At 45.7% G+C, this 18,096-nt stretch overlaps 1 protein-coding gene across 1 annotated transcript in view; it reads right to left on the reverse strand.

The window, feature by feature from the left end:
* Window positions 1-18,096, reverse strand: part of SMURF2 (SMAD specific E3 ubiquitin protein ligase 2) — a 1,110,500-nt gene that overhangs the window by 253,588 nt on the left and 838,816 nt on the right. The window lies entirely within an intron of this gene.

The following is an 18,096-nucleotide window of genomic DNA, read 5'->3' on the forward strand; positions in this document are numbered from 1 at the left end:
GTTGGGGGAGTGACTGGTTGTATGTATAGCTGTATGGTAGAGTGGTTGTGTGAGTGGCTGTAAGAGCAAGTGAGAAGCTCTATGGATGAATGAGTGGCTGTGTGAGTACTTGTTTGGGTTTGTGAATGAATATGTGGGTGGGTGCATGAGAGGTTGTATAGGGGTGTGAGTGAGTGTGTGAGTGGTTCTATGGATGATGTAAATTGAGATGTCATCAGTGATATTACTGACCATTCCATGAGTGATGTTATATGTGAGGTCATAAGCAGTGCACCGCGGGGGCACAAGTTATAGTTAGCTCAGGTAGATATAACTGCTGAATTTCACTGGTTTAGTACAAGTACAATTTGACCCCAACTATAACGTCCTTATAACCTTTGTTTTTTTCAGTGAATTTCAAAGGTTTCTTTTAATTCTGTTTTGGAACGTTAACATCCCTGTAACTTTTGTTTTTTCCAGTGCTTGTCTACGGCGTTTTTTTAATGTTATTTGCCAACTATAATGTACCTGTAGTTTTTGTTTTTTTAGTGATTTTCTACAGTTTAATGTTATATCCTAACAATAACGTCTCTGTAACCTTTGTTTATTAGGTGGATTTCTAAGTTTTTAAAAAAATTCTATTTCCGAACTGTAACCTGTAACCTTTGAGAATGAGTGTGTGACTGAGAACATGAATTTCTCAGTGGATGTGTGAGTGTCTCAGTGGGTCTGGGATCGGCTGCATAAGGTCACACTCGGTTTGTCAGTGGGTGCATGAGTAGGTCTGTGAGTGGGTGTAAGAGTGAGTGGGTTTGCGAGAGCCTCCATGAGTATGCACCAGTCTGTGAGTGAGTGCATGAGTGGTTCTGTAAGTGGGTGCACGATTGTCTGAGTGGGTCTACGGGTAGGTGCACGACTGAGTGGGTCTATAAGTGCATGTGAGTGTATGAGTGGGACTGTGAGTGGGTGTATTGGTGGGTGTGTCAGTTGCTGTGTCAGTGACTAGCCACAACGGAACCGCACCTGCACCTTTATCCAAAAAGTTCCCACAGCTCTGCATAAAATATCTATCCAAGAGGAGGATTTCTACTGGTTAATTACTAAGTGCTACCTCCTTGGGTAAATGTCCAGTACCCATTTTACACTACAGCTGAGTAAAGAGGCAAGATGGAATGTTACAATATACTTTGTGTGTTTTGGGAATGTGATTGTTTTTCGTGCATCTTTATCCAGAAACTTGTGATAACATTAATCTTCCTATAGAGAAGATGACAATATGAAGCAAGTGCTTCTTTGTTTTGTGGGGATCCACTCATATTCCTCAACATCAAGAACACATCACCAAAATCAACAGGAAAAGTGCTGGGGGGGGGGGGCCATCATTCTGGCAAAAGGCAGGAAGACCACTGCATTCTACTAAGTTGGACGGGGCCGGGCGAAGCTTCAGGTGATTTTGTCCATTTGTATACTCGTAGTCATTTCAAGGGAGGACAAGAAAGAACCCACTTGTCACAGTCACTACATATTTCGCCCCAATAGATCAACAATGCATTCACCTCCACAAATCATTTCAGATAGTCTTTCAATGTGGAACTGGTGAAAAAACACTTGCTTTGCCAAGCCCAGGAGGTCCTGGTCATTTATCTTTTACAGAAGTGGAGCTTCACCTAGTGCACCTGCCTGCTATGTTTATATATGTAAGTGTTTGCCATTGAGGTTTAATTTCCGTAACAATTAAGCAGGCCTTCGTGCCAGCTCCACCTGCAACAGTTATCCTGTCCAGCTTGCCCATAGTACGCTATCCTCTGCTGTCTGTCTACCCACTACTCTTTGTTTTGCCTCCTCTGCTCATTTCTTGCTCAGTTTTGCCTTTTCTGCATGTTTTTCTGTCCTTCGTTTTGCCTTCTCTGCTCGTTTTTCTGTCCTCTGTTTTGCCCTCTTCTGCTGTTTTGCCTTTTCTGCTAGTTTTTCTGCCCTGCGTTGCCTTTCCTGATAATTTTTCTGCACCGTTTTGTCCTCTTCTGCTCTGTTTTGACTTTTCTGTTAGTTTTTCTGCCCTCTTCTGCTCAGTTTCCTTTTCTACTTGTTTTTCTGCCCTGTTTATATATGTGGCTCCCATTGAGGTTAAATTCCCGTAAAAATTAAGCAGGTCTTCGTTCCAGCTCCCCTGCAACAGTTCTCCTGTCCAGCTTGCCCACAGTCCGCTATTCTATGCTACCTGATACCCTCTGTTTGTTCCTCCACTGCTCATTTCTTGCTCGGTTTTGCCTTTTTTGGCCCGTTTTGTCATTTTCTGCAAATTTTTCTTTTTTCTGTTTGGTCTTTCCTGCTCGTTTTTCTGCCCTCCGTTATGCCTTTCTGCCTGTTTTTGTCTTTTCTGCTCCATTTTCTGCCCTTTGTTTTGCCCTCTTGTGCCATTTTGCCTTTTCTGCTTGTTTTTCTAGCCTGTTTTCCCTTGTCTGCTCATATTCTGTCCTCTTTCGCCTTTTCTGCATATTTTTCTCCCCTCTGTTTTGCCCTCTTCTGCTCTACTTTGACTTTTCTGCACCTTGTTTTGCCTTTCCTGCTTGTTTTTTTGCCCTCTGTTAGGGTAAAACAGGGCTGACCAAATCCCCTTGTGTTACCTTTGTTCGCCCTAAATTGGCAGGGTATGCCCAGGCGTGGGTCCCTTGCTCACTTTGCCACTGGCTTCAAGCTAGTCTGGCTGATGAGGGGTGTTAACACGAAACTGGTCCTAGGATGCTTGTTTCCGGTTCAGGCAAGACCTGGCTTGGCAGTTCGGGCTGGACTGTTCCCATGAGGCACAGGGTCAAGACTGATTTGCATATTGCTGGGTCCGAACTGAGGTGGCAAAGTGAGCTAAAGAACGATGATGGATTTAACCCAGATCTGACACTGGGGGTGAGTGTCTGAAATGTTTCAGCACTCAGTCCATCAACTCCCTGTGTTTGCTTTGTCCACCTGCCCTTTAGCCATGCTTAGAGGGGGTTGGCTGCACGGCTTGGCCTGTGGCTAGGTCCTGCAGCCAACCACCCCACCATGCACCCAACCCCAGACACTGGGACTCGGATCCGCGGGTACCCGCTGAAGCCCAGTGTGGTCTCTGGGCGCCTGCAGGTCCCCGATTCAGGCCCCCTCAAAAAAAAAAATTGGATCCAGTTCTTGCCCATGTGTCCTATGGGGTCAGGATACATGTACAGGTTTTCACAATTTATTTTTCCCTCCCCTGGGTCAAGCAACAAAATGGCAGCTGCAACTTTTCTTTCAGGTTGCAGCCATCCAATTCGGACCTTGCTTTTGTACCGATTCTCTGCGGGTATCCGCAGAACCCACACGGATATATCTGCATCATTAGATATCTATAAATCTTTTCCCCCGAATAACCCCAAATCAACTGAACAGATACACCAAATTACAATGCGCACTTTCTGGACTAGCTTTCTGCCAAATCTGGTGTAATTCCATTAAGCAGTTCGGGCTGTAGACGGGTCTAAAATTTCTATAAGAAATTACATGGGAAATGCACATTTCTTGACCCCCAACCCTTTTTCTTGGCCCCCGCTTGACGGATCACCCTGAAACTTTTCATACAGAACTAGACAATGTAGGCAACATTTTGAGAATATTCATCAAACGGCGCCGAAGTTATTAGCAAACCAAAAAACACTTTGTCTATGGAAAATCTATAACTACCTCCTGGATATAGATACAAATATACACACACAAAATTGTCAGATTTAGCAGAAACAGAGACAAGTTTATCTTTCACATTAGCACTCCTCGTTCATGCTAAAAATAATTGTTGTTAATAACAAATGGTAAAGTCAATTCTGAGATGGCAGCCATAGTAACACCCATGTAAGATGCATCCAGGTAGTGTGTGAGGAGCTGTCTGGCTTTCACTAAAGTAAAAACACGTCTGAAAAAGTAAAAACATGTTTTTGAAAAACATAACTGACCAGCTGACCAGGCACAGAAGGTAACTTATCCTCGGTAACACCTGTTCTGGTGGAGACAAAATATATCCCCAGATTCCTTATCTTAGAATCCTTGCCATGTGCCAGATTGGATCCGGAAATGTTTTCAGCAGTACCTCTGCGCATCAGTAGAGGGTGTCGAGTGACTACGCAGCGACGTCGTCTCCTGACTATGTCATCAATGGAGTCTATTTAAGCCCTTACCCGACATGCTGACGTCAGTTTCTTTTGTGACCATTTCTGCACCAACAATGTTGAGCCACTTAGAGAAACGTCTCTAGGAAATCGTGTGCCAAAAAGGGAAATATCTTATATCAAGAAGTACAGTTTGAAAGAATTGCAGTAGAAAGTAAAGAGGGGATTTAGGAGACCACAGGACCCTCAGTATGCAAAGTGGGTAGATGCAAGCGTCGATAAGGAATCTGCGGCTAGATTCTGTCTCTACCAGAGAACGTGTAACCGAAGTGAAGTAATTTGTCCATCTGATAGAGACATCTAGCTGCAGATTCCTTATCGTGGAATAAGATACCCAAGCAATACCATCTTTAGAGGACAGGCTGCAAACTGACCTCACCAAGATACCCAAATAGGAGAAGCCAGTCCAAAAGATAGAACGGAGCAAGATTATCCAAAAAATGACATGTGAAGCAAGATTCTCACCTAAGGACTGATCCCCCAGGAAGGACTATGGGAAGCCCGTAGGGAGAAGAAAGCTACAAGATGGCAAGAAACACGGTATAGCAGCAGTAAAAGAGGCAGCCAAAAAAGGGATGCATCCTGCGATCAGGGAATGCAAAAGTCCATAGAATCCTGGCACACACTAACAGAGACATAACATACAACGAATTAAGAGCACCCACTGATCGTCAAGGAAACTATCCTGAGAAACAGATTTAGAAAAAAACACCAATCATAGAACAATAGAGAAAAAAATGAGAACAATAAAGAGAAACTGCTCTTATACTGAGAACCTTGATAGATATACAAGGCATCTTCCGTAATAATGTAACAAAGACGCTCAATGAAGAGAAGGATGGAAATAAATAAGTACAACCAAGAAGGTTGAACCAGGTCATCAAGAAGGGTGTAGGTAAAAGCCAGACTACCATATGTGCAAAACACACATATATATATATATATATACCTGAAGTAAACAACATCTACTAGAGATCCATTCAAGAGACAGGTATATACATGCAGAGACATCCAAGGATAAATGAATATATGGATAAATATGCATATAAAAAAATATAGAAATTCCTGTAGACACACAAGTCATGCAGGGCACAGCAAAAAGTATATCCACTCCTCCAAAGGTAACTTATGTCTTGCGCCAGTGAGAGGGAGGAAGAAAAGTTGAGAACGAGGGACATTCCAAAAAAAGAGGTTACCAAGGAAGAACAGTGAATACATCTTATCATCCTAAAAGCAGAGGTTACAACCGTAACTGAGGTAGAGACCAAGACAAAGCTGGGAAACTGCAACACAATGCCACATAAGAGCAGGAAACTGAAGGTATTGCCCACTTCATGAAAACAATGGCAACCGTCCAATCACCAACGCCACCAACTGAGGAAGGATGCCTGCAGGCAGTAGCAGGAGAAGCAAAGAATAAACAGCATGCGGAAAAGTCAACCGTGAAAAAGAAGAAGACGACAAATGCCAAGGGAAACAATGGGCTGGCAGAAGCTAAGTGCAACAGATAGTCGTTTATGACAATCACACATTGCCCAACTTTTGGAAGTAGGAAAACAGGTAAGAAACGTGACCAACGCTTCATGGAAACTAGAGAAAAGATAGGATATAAACCAAGAAAAAGTAATGAAATATGGCAATTAAAGAAGGGGGTTAAATGGAACCTCTCCCATAGAAAAAGGGAAGCCATGAAGGTGCGTGTGGAGGAAGGAAAGAAAGGGAAACTCAGCCTCTTGTGAAATAAGGATACCAGACAAGGATCCAAACAATCAAGGGGACTGGTGTCCCAGGTCAAGAGAACTGAAAGAACAGCAGACACAACAGCTACTCCACTGGTGCAATAGCAGATATGTAGAAACCCCCCTGTAGGAGGAAACAGTAAGGGTCATAACCCAAATAGGGAGCCAGAACACAGAAAGGGTAAAAACATACAAGAACACCAGATTGCTGGGGATAAACAGCATCAGGAGCACGATAAAGTTGAAAAGGGTCTAAACAAGAAAGCAGTGCCCAGGTGCAATTTGAAATAATACGCCAAAAACATGCCAATACTACAAGGGCATTAGAGAAGTGGAGCCCAGGCCTGAACCAAGAGGAAGACAAATATGAGTAGGAGAAAATCCATGTGTCCCAAAGAGTAAAACAGAACAAAGAGAAGGTCCACACCAAAGAGGGTCAAAGACCGGAACGAAAGTTAACCAGGCGAAAGTGTGTGCCTGCCTGTGGTACCAGTGTCACCCACATGGATCTACGGGGCAGAGAAAAGATGAAGTTGTAGTCCCTATGAGGGATAGTAAGCGCACAGATAGCTCACAAAGTGCCTCTAAGGCATCCGCACAACAGAAACCGAATACCCACCACAGAGTAAGTACTCGGGAAGGAAAAATCAAACAAGCAAAAAGAAGCTGTAGAACAGACTGTAACGAGACCGCATTGCAAGAGATGTTCCAGATGACCGGAAATAAAACCGGTCACTGACAGCATAATTGAGAAGAAAAGTATCTGCAGAAAGCAGGAACACCAAAACAAGGGGAAACAAACTGCCCCCGACAACCCTAGTTCAACAAGAGTTAAAACTCCGTACCACCATAACTATCTCTGAACCAGCATAAAAGCAGAGTCGGCATGCGTACCAAAAAGGGAGGCGACATCAAAAGGCATGTCAGTTAAAAGCAGTTTGCACAGCCTCTGAAAACCTGGAAGTTTGCAACCATGCACGCCGACGTAGAGCTGTGAAGGAGGCCAAAGCCCGATGAACAGAATCAGTGGTATCCATACCACAGCAGTTGCTAGAGGGGAAGCTTGCTGCCCATCTCGTACCAGGGGAACAAGAGCATTTCGGGCTTCTTCTGGAAGGGAAGGCAAGAGGCGTTTCACTGATGCCCACATGGCGTGAGAGAAGCGGGCGAGGACACAAAAAGTGTTCAGAGAGTGCAGGGCAGAGCTAGAGGAGAAAATACGCCTACCACAAGCATTACATTTCCTAGCCTCTCTTTTCTTAGAGACAGCAGGGAGAAAAATCAATATTTTGGGTGGCTTAAGCAGCCTGAACCACAAAGCTCCTAATAGAGGGATGTTGAAGGAGACAGGAGAGCCCTGTTTCAGATTTCGCCCAAGTACTTAAAAGGATATCGAAAAAACAGTCACTATAAGGAAGTACAGGCTCAACGTTAGACTGGTCAGGACGTAGAACGCCAATTAAAGGGTCTGTTGACAATTCTACAGAAGGAAGTTGTGAATCCAGGACGACCGAAACTCAATTGAGCATGTCCACCAGAACAGAACTTGCTTCCGTAGCCAAACCAGGAGGAGACAGGGAGTTGGAGAAGACTAAGCCACTGGCATCATCCAAGACAAGTAACCAGCTAGACTGCAAAGGTGATGGAACTGTATCCGAAATGTGAGGAGGGGACACCACACCGTTAGAAGTGCTTCCGCGACCATGGTCCTCAGAAGGAAAACTCAGAGGAATGGAGTCTGAGATGGTCAGCTCCATTGGTGCTACATCCAACACCATTACCTAACCCGGTCGATGCCGAGAAGGCAATGCCTCGAAGTTGGAAGGAGCGTCAGTCAGCGTCCACTGCACCACTATGGGAACCTGCAGACAAGAGCCCAATGCAGACAGAGTTGGCAGACCAGAAGCCGAAGGCGGGAGCCTCAACAGGCTGTGCACAGGTGTTGCTAAGGTGTCACACACAGGAGTAAGACCTGAGTCCCATGGGAGCACCCACGGGCGGAAGAGCTTGAGAATATTGTCTCATCTGGGTCAAAGACACCCTGGCACCAAGATAGGTGGGAGAAGCAGGGTGGACTGATGCCCCAACCCTTCAACAGAACAGTGGGGACCAGCGGTAGGTGAGGAAGGCGCCTTGTCCGCCAACGCAGAGACTTACCTTTGGACGTTGAAGGAGAATGACGCTCATGGGAACGGCTCCTAGTAAGGATGCGCGGTCGGTCCGTAGAGCCGCTTAGGGGACAGAGGATAACGAGAACACTTTGATGACTGACATCTGCGTCGCAATGAGCTTCATACAACTTCCCCTACGTCGTCAGGACTGGCGACTGGAGTCGCACTCTTCAGAGTCATGGTGCTCACCCAGGCACCACATGCAAATCAGAATAGCAAGCAGTTACCAAAGGGTGAGTGGCAACGGGTAAGGTGAACGATCCTACCATGGGACCCAAAAAGCAAATACGAATAACAATCATTAGGAGCATATACCACTATAAAAATATATATATTATCTATTGGCGGTCGCCAGTAGATAGTTATAGTTAGGACCGTGTTTCCATAGGAAATCTCAAAATTCTATTTTGAATAACTTTGGCGCCGGTTGACGAATCTTCGCAAAATTTTCAAAACTAATGGGGTGCTCCGCTCAGCTCCTAACCGGAAAGTCTCGGGGGGATTCGTCAAGTGGGGGTCGAGAAAAAAGGGGTCCCAAAACGCGTTTTCCCCATGCATTTTCCCATAGGACCTTTAGTCGAAGGTACAGCCCGAACGGCTGAACAGAATTACTTGAAATTTGGCAGAGAGGTAGTCCTCAGGTCAGGGATGTGCCTTTTGCATATATGGAGTCAATCTGTTCAGTAGTTCCAGAGAAAATTGCAGTAAAAAGCACATACATATCTATAGCCGCGCACTGTGCGCGCACCCTTACGTGCGTGAGCGTAATTCTGATTGGTTGTTACATGTCAAGTCAACGTTCGAATCGGTCGAAATCAGAAAGTGTCGGCCGCCATTTTGTTTGTTTTCAGTGCGAGAGTGGAAAAGGAAGGTGGCGAACGTGAAAAGGGGGCAGGGTAGAGAGTTCCTTACCCCCTAGCCTTGGTCAGGGGGTCCCTGAAGGACCCCGAAGGCAGAAAAAACCATTTAATTTTTTTTTTTTTTTTTAAATCGCGGGGGTTCGCGCACCGTGAAAAACCATAAAAAAATTTTTTAAAATTTTTTTAATACGTAGTTTATTGAAAAATAAATGTATAAAAATAATAATAATACATACATAACTTAGCATTTGAAAAAACATACAAATTCACTGAAAAAACCAAAGGTTTCACACACGTTATAGTTAGGAATTAGCATTTAAAAAACCTTGCAAATTCACTTAAAAAACCATAGGTTTCACACGTTATAGTTAGGTGGATATTTCACTCGTAAAAAAACAATGAAATTCCCCCGTTATAGCTAGTTGAGATAACTATAACTCGCGCGACCGCAACTCTATCACAAGGATGATGTCATGAGTGATGCCACTGACCATGTCATGAGTGATGTAATATGTGACGTCATGAGTGATGTAATATGTGACGTCATGAGCAGAGGATTGCGGGCGCGCGAGTTATAGTTATCTCAACTAACTATAACGGGGGAATTTCATTGTTTTTTTACGAGTGAAATATCCACCTAACTATAACATGTGTGAAACCTATGGTTTTTAAAATATATATATATATATATATATATATATATACATATACATATACATATATATATATATATACGATTCTGCTGCTTACTCCTCTCCCCAGTCTCCGGGATACAAAAGCAGGCACGGACCACGATTCAGTGCAAATTCGTTTATTGCTTGCTCAGTCGGCCATATATATATATATATATATATACACACACACACACACACCTGAATTAGTAAATATTCGATACATATCAAGGACTTATAACAATAGCATACGCAGTAGAAAAAGGACACAAAGAAGACCATGCCTTATGCGAATAGACGCCGCAGAGCAGCTTGAACAACTGCTACATCTACCTTCTGCCAGGCAGTAATGCTGCATGAAGGTATGGATGTTCGTCCACGTCGCCGCCCTGCAGATATCAGGCAAGGACACTCCGGCAAATAGGGCAGAGGAAGCTGCCACCTTGCATGTTGAATGAGCTGTGACCTTGGAAACCACAGGGCGGCCAGCCCTCTCATGACAGAATAGAATAGTCGATGAGACCCAGTGAGCAATAGATGCCAGCATCAAAGCCTGACCCTTCCTAGGGGCAGAAAAGGCATGAGTAACTGAGTAGATTTTCGGAAAGGCTGAGTCCTTTGCAAGTAGAACTTTAAACATTGTTTAATGCCCAGAGAATGGAGCGCTCTCTCAGCTGTCGAAGATCGAGCTGAAAAGAAAGAGGGCTAACCACTGGCTCATTTAGATGAAATGCAGAAGGTACTTTAGGAATAAAAGATGGATTGGAACAAAAAATGACTATCCTGAGGAAACTGCAGGTAAAGCTCCTTCGTTGTGAATGCCCGAGTTTCACTAATGCGTCTAGTTGACGTGATGGCCAACAGGAAGGCCATCTTCCAGGAGAGGTACTTCAAATCACACTTGTGAATTGGTTCAAAGGGTGACTTTAAAAGCTGTGACAGGACAATATTCAATTGCTATAGCACTGGAGGAGGTCTTGAAAAGTCCTTCCATGAACTTTTATCAGTCTGTTAGATCACAAAGACAAGCAAACAGAACGTCGTCTGTATCTGGAGATTGCCACCAAGTGCACTTTGATGGACACTGATAGACGATCCAGCTCTGTGAACCAATATTCTTATGCCCACGCCGGGGCAATTAGGATTATATGGGCAACGCTCCAGTTTGATCTTTTGCAGGACCTTTGGAATGAGAGGAAACTGAGGGAATGCATAAGCAAATGTTCCCTCCCAAGAGAAGTGGAAGGTGTTTCCTAGACAGCCTGGCTGGGGAAATCTGCTGGCATACATCCAGCATTTTTTTTTGAGTGACGTAGCGAACAGACCTAGGGTTGGAAACCCCCAGCAGTGAAAAACACTTTGTAGCTGATCCTCGTTTAGCTTCCACTCGTGACAATGCTTGGTGTCCCTGCTGAGGGAAACAGCCTTATCGTTTTGGACTCCGGGCACATGTTCAACTTGTATTGATATTCCGTGGGCTATCACCCATTCCCAGATCTGCTGAGCCAAGATTGAGAGGGCATGATATCTTGTCCCACCTTGCTTCAGCAGATAGAACATGGTGGTGGGGTTGTCTGTATGAATCCGGATCGACGACTTTATGATCCTTGGCAGGAATGCTTGGAGGCTCAGAAAAACTGCTTTCAGTTCCAAGAGGTTTATGTGACACTGTGCTTCCTGGGCCGACCACCTCCTGTGGATCTGCAATTCTTGCAGGTGGGCACCCCACCCGTCCATGGAAGCGTTCAACATCATTACCAACTTTGGTTTTGTCGTGAGGAAGAAAAGACCTTGAGAGAGGGAGATTGTCTCGTACTGTCCACCAGGACATTGCTGAAATCATCACGAGTGTGATTGAAATTATGTCTTCGAATGAGCCTCGAGATTAAGTCCATTGAGAGTCGAGCTGCTCCTGAAGAGGCCTCATCCTTAGGCGACAGTGCAGAATCAGCGGGATACAGGACAACATCACCCCTAGCATTGATTTGTATGTCTTACTGAAATACACTTTTTTGCAGACACTGTACTGTCCTCTGGAGGTGCAAGATCCTTTCTTTTGTGGAGAAGGCTTTCGAAAGCTTGGTATCTAGATTTGCTCCTATAAATACAATTGACCTGGAAGGAACCAGAGAGGACTTTTCCTGGTTGATTCGGAGACCCAGGTGTGAAAGAGTCAAACACAGGCGTCTGTCGATCTTCTGGCAATCTGGAGTGAGGGAGACCTGACTAACCAGTCGTCCAGATAAGGGAATACTTGGTGACTGGCTCGCCGTAGAAAAGTCAGAAGATCCAGGGAGGACATTTAGTCCCCCACATCCATGAGAAGCAAAATTTCCAGGAGCGACAACATTCTGAAGGGTTGAGATTTTATGAACTTGTCCAACGACCTGAGATCCATTATCTGCCTCCATTTCCCCGTCTTTTTCTTTATTAAGAAGTGATAATAGAACCCCAGATTGCGCTACTCGGATAGCACCTCTTCGATTCCCTGCTTGGCAAGGAGCGGAAATTTCTTGCTTTTTGGCAACAGGGGCATAGCCAGCAACACCAGAATTGGAGCCCCCTGAACAGGAGGTGGCTGCGGAGCAGTGTTCCCTTCACGAATCCTTCTGTAATAATCATTCAGCATTAACCTAAGATAAGTGACCAATGACAGGGATATTAATGGAGGGTTACTGAGCATGTTCTTCCTGATCCTCTAAGGGTAGTGATTCTGAAATGCACCCAATAATCCCCTCCAAATAAGTAGACGGATCATCCATTGCCTCTTCTTCCTCCGAAGCCGTGACACTTAACCCCGAGTTGAGAGGGACTATATGCAGGACCATGAGAACCATCCTCTTCAGATTCCTGGAAATCCAGGAGACGAGTAGGAGGTAATGGAGAAATCTTTCAGAAATCCTGAAGACAGGAAGGCATGGGCTTCAGAAGCAGACTGTCTTTTTTTACTAGTCGACAGGGTCGTTGACGGCACAACCAACTGCAATCATTAAGGAGTTGTCGACAGTGAACAAACCTGCTGAACGGAGACCGTTTAACCGAAGTCGAGGACAGTGACACCACCAATGCCGTTGTCGACGAAGCCGCCGCCGCCGTCATGCCCATCGACGTATTCACAGTCGCTGATGAAACCGTCGATGGAGCACCAGTTTCAGAGGAGACGGAAGCCGTAGACTGAGATCTTTGTCGACGGTGCCGTTGACAAGCGGGTTTTGTCAGATGAGGATGCCCTGGAAGGAGTATGAGGTGCCGGACAGTGAAGCAAAACCAGACCTCTGGCGAGAAGAAGGCCCGAGAAAGTCTTTTTGTGCCTCTTTTCTCCTCAATCCTCTTTGCTTTAAGAAGTGGATTTTTTAGGGTCTTGAAGTGAAGAGGAAGACCCTTCTTTTCTTTTCCTGGAGGAGGTATGAGGCTTCTCCTAAGCCTCAGTCTTTTGCTTCTTTTTTCCTTTGCAGCAAGAGAAGCAGCCTACCCTCAAGGTCTTGGAGAGCTTTTGTGGAGAAAGTACGTAAGTACTTGCATTCTCTGGGCTTGCGGTCTTGATACAGGCAGTAAAGAAAATCCTTATGTGGGAACTCAGAATAGATTCTTGGCTTTCCACAAGTCTTACAGGGTCTAAACAACCCTTTTTTAGACTCTGACATAATTAAGAAAAAATAGGTACTCACACTCTGGGACTGTACCTCAGAAGAAAATATGAGGTACGAGAGATGAACAGCTAGCTGGAAGTTCAAAAGGGCAACAGTAGAAACACTGGCTGAGCCGAGCTCAGGGAAACTCCCTAACACGACGTGCGGTAAGAAATCTGAGGTATGGTGGTCCTGCAGGGGGAAGGAGACTCTATGGTCTACGGTCTGATTGGCTGGAGTTTGGATGTTTAAAAACAATGGTAATAGGTTGCTAAAAGCTAGTGAATGCCTATGGACAATTGAATGTTGAAGTTTTAATACTGCTATTTTACTGTTATCGTGGAACTCCCACCAAGCTCTCTTCAGGAGATGCTCCTCCTTAGAGGAGGAGTGGGGTGGAGTGAAGAACGTTGGTAGGGCAATAATTTGATCAATGTGAAAAGGCGTCGCCACCTTCGATAAGAAGGATGCACATATCTGGACAACCAACTTCTCTGGATAGGTGGTAGTATATGTTCATGAATACCTGAACCAGCCTTCCTGAATGGAGGGCATGAAGAATTTTAACGCCAATCGGATGGCTCATAACTTAAAACATTTTAGTGAAGCTGAGCCTCTGCAGGAGACCAGTGGCCGCTGATATCCACCTCTTCCAGATGGCCGTCCACACCCAGAAGTGTTGCATCGGTCACCACGGTCAGCTCTGGGTGGGGGTAGGGATCAAGGTCAGCTGCTGACCAAATCACAGTCCTGTACCCACCGCTGCAAACCCTATACAGTCTTCTCTATCATCTGCGGAGAGGTCCCCTTGATGTTGCTGCCACTGGGACCGCAGATCCCACCGAACTGCCCGCATATGAAATCTGGCATGCTTGACCAGGTTGGATGCAGGAGACCATCTGCCTAAGCAGCCTCAGAGTCCAGCTCACTGAGAACCAGGACAGAGGCTGAAATATCAGGATCATAGCCCTAATACCCTGGACTCTCCACTCTGGGGATAGGTGCAAAACTGCGCTGTGCCCAGAATGGCTCGGATGAAAGAAAAAATCTGTGAAAGAGTCGGGTATGATGTCGGCTATTTTATATAGACCCCCAGCAATGTGAACAGATGCGCCATAGTCTGAAGGTAGGTGACGACCCCCGGGGCGAGTCTGCCTTTAACCGTAAATCGTCGAGGTAGGGTAAGACTAGGACCTCGGACTCCACAGATGAGCTGCGACCATCCTCATCACTTTTGTGAATACCCAAAGGGTGCTGGTAGCGCCAAAAAGGAGCACAGTAAACTGGAAATGCTACTGGCCCACTGTGAATCTCGGGTAACACCTGTGGGCCTGCAGGACAGGAATGTGAAAATAAGCCTCATGGAAGTCCAACGATACCATCCAGTTTCCAGAAATGAGGGAAGACAAGACCTGAGCAAAGGTGATCATCTTGAATGTGTCCTTCCTCAGGAAGGCATTAAGAGGGCGAAGATCTAGAAAATGACATGGCCCTTCAACGTTTTTCGGCACAGGAAGCAGCAAAAATAACAAACACAACCAACTTCTGGTGTCGGCACCCTCTCTATGGCTCCTTTGGCCAAAACAGCCTGCACTTTCTATTGTAAAAGGGACAGGTTGTTCTCCATCAGCCCTACTGGGGATGGTGGCAAGGGTGGTAGGGCTTCCAAGGGACAGGCATAACCCAGCCGAACGATCTCCAAAAACTCATTAGCCCGAGGTGATGCCCTGCCACCCTGGCAAGAAGTAGCAGTGTCTGCAGCCGACAGGGTGGTTGTGTGTCGTGAAGGACATAAAGAGGCTTCGGGGTGTGGGAGGAGATGAAGTGGTAGACTGACCTGCACGCTGCCTCTGCTATCCAGGTGACCTATGGAGTCCTTGGCTGCAACAGCTAAAGGAGAAGACTGAGGACGTCTGTTGGTGAAGTTGGCACCCCCTGCTTAAGTCACACAAAGGGCGAAACTGCACAGTCAACGAACGAGGAGCAGCAGACAATCCAAAGGAAGGCGCTGTGTCTAGATGTCCTTGAAGCACTCCAGCGCCGAATCAACCTTGCTCCTGAAGAGGTAGGACCCATCAAAGGGCAGGTCCATAAGTGCAGACCGGAAATCCCCCAATAAGCTGGTGGAGCACATCCAAGCATGACTTTGGATGGCAACACTGGTCACAATAGCTCGGCCTAAGGAGTCTGTAGTATCAAGACAGAAGTGGATAGCAAACTTTGCTGCATCATGGTCGTCCCCCGTGGCCTGGGAAAGCATAGCACGCGCTTCCTCAGACAACATGGGAAAGACTAGGGCCACAGTGTCCCACATTGCATGGGAGAACCTGTTCGACAGGCAGTATTCACAGTATGTTGGGCAAGACTTGTAGATCAGAAACCCCGGCACTCAAAAGTATCAAAGCATATGGATTCCCTATACAGCGGGGTGGAAGGGCATATGAATTCCCTATCCGGCAGGGTGGAAGGGAAAACATTGGGCTCAAATTTGCTTGCAGAAGCCTGTGCCACCAGACTCTTAGAGAAAGGATGCTTGGTGAGAAATACCAGATCCCACGGTGCTCTGCAGTGACGGTCAGTAATCTGGCGGCTGACCGAGGGCACCAGTGCAATGTTAGTCCAAGTACCCCAAAGGGCATCAGTCAAAGCCTCATTAAAAGGCAGAAGAAGTTCTAAAAGGTCTACCCTGGTTGCAAGATCGGAGTCAAAAAGTTTATTTTGACCTTGTGTGTGGGAAGTTGGATGTCAAGAATGATATAGTGGGCCGTAGAGCCACTGGCAAACAATGCAGTTTCTGCATTGGCCAGGCGTGGGTGAGAAAACTAAACTGAGTCAAGGGAGGGGTCTAAAGCACTTGTTTCCTGAAGCTCGTCAAACACACTGTCGTTATGACACACCACAGCGAGGTAATCTCCGGCATTATAAGTGCCATTATCTGAAAACATTCCAAAAATGTCATCATTAAACTGTTCCCTGCTCAGCGGAACGGGAACAGTATCAGAAGGATTAGTGACAGGAACAAGCGTGCTGAGCTCGGCTGAGGTTGCCGCTGCGCCACCTTGATGTCCGAACAGTTGGGATATCCGGTGCCCTTGATCACACCCCTGCATGGGGCATGGAGCCTGGAACAGCAGTGCCGGCACTGATCTGAGAACTGACCTAGATGACACAATTGGCGCAGAGGGAGGTCCTACCAGCTTGGTCTCAGTTCGGAGACCGCTCGACCCTATGAGGCCCGAAGGTGCTCACGAGGGAGTTGGTTGAGAAAAAAGGTGCATCATCGCCTTCTAAACATCTGAGAAGGTGTAACCTTGGAAACATGACTAGTGTGGGGCAGAATCAGGGACCTGATCGGCCAAATGACTTCGGGAGCGGGTCCTGGAGGCGCGGTGTCCTTGCGCCCTTCCAGGGGACTTGTAGTGGCAGAACGGGGATAAACCTCGTTCGGACTTTTTTCTTCGTGCGATACTTACCTGAAAAATAGGACCTGGACGACAAGTCCTCCAGAGTACCGGTTGTGGGATTGAGAACGACCTCATCCTCGTGAATTTGACTAATGAAGAATCGTTCGTTGTCAGGTGATGAAACGCTGTGCCTCCTGCTCCCAGCTGGCTTTTGGATGCATCTGGGTGCACTCACTGCAGGTTGTGGAGTTGTGAGATGACACCAAGCACCACAGACATTTGTCTGTGACATTCCCCAAAAGGCTTAAATCAGGGGTCTCCAAACCTTTTCTGTAATAAGAGCTACTTAGGATCAATGAAAATAATCCTGAGCTACTAATATTATGAATGTTGTAAAAGCGAGCACAACAGACAAGATTACATTAATGGCCACCATTTGCAAGATTACTAGCAACGTTCACCTCAGTTCATCAGCATGGTTGAAAGCATTAATGTATGACAACCTCGTTAGTCTGCAATGCCTCTACTTAACAGTCATAGCTGCAATGCCCCCGGCTCAAAGGTAATAATAATAGTAATAAGTCTCTTGAGTGTCTCATAATTTATAACTGAAGTATCCGCTTTAGATATATTTTGAAAATTTTCATTTTTCTCCAAACAGCAACGAATGAGCTTCTGAAAATACACAGATTCTCATCTTGAATTCTGGTTTGCAAATATTAACTTGGGGAATAGTCTATGGTAAGCAATCAGCAGTTAGAAGCCACTATCAGAAAGGACCTTTTTTAGGCAAATGCTCAAACTGTGTTTGAGGAAAGTGTGGTCAATCAGAATGACGATAGCGAGAGGCTGAAGTAGGCTGACCTCTTGTCCCAGACTGTAAGCTGTGGTGGGCAGAAGCAAATTGTGAATGACACTACAATAGTAATGACTGAAGGGGACTAACAGAATACCCCTCTATGTATATTTACGTATGCAAGATTCTGCCCCCCCCCCCCCCAAAAAAAAGAATACAAATAGCCCTTTCAACTTGAAAAGGTGAAAAGAAACAGCTCTTTAAAATTTAAAAAAGAAATTGTGGAATATCTTCCGCAGTTAAAGACTTCACACCAAGTGCAATTTAAATGTAGGTTTAGTCCAGAAATAAAAGGCTTCATTCATCACCAATTCAGCAGGTAACCACTAGTGCCTCACAGATTCCCTAGCCTCTTTACCATAAATATTCTAGGTGATGCAGGGGGACCTAAGTCACAATTCCTAGGACAGCAGCTCTACCGCAGACCAGGATAGCACACAATTCTTAGTCATCTGGTTTTTCGAGGGGAATGAGTGGATGAAGTCTACAACATCACAAGCTCATTCAGATTGGCAATCTTTAGCACAGGCGAGCATCTCTGCTGAACTCGAAGAATAATTTTCTTAAGACCATCAAAAAGGTAAATATCTGAAAGGACAGATTACCCCTAATAGT

The sequence above is a fragment of the Triturus cristatus genome, chromosome 7, assembly GCF_964204655.1.
Source record: "Triturus cristatus chromosome 7, aTriCri1.1, whole genome shotgun sequence".
Classification (NCBI taxonomy): domain Eukaryota; kingdom Metazoa; phylum Chordata; class Amphibia; order Caudata; family Salamandridae; genus Triturus; species Triturus cristatus.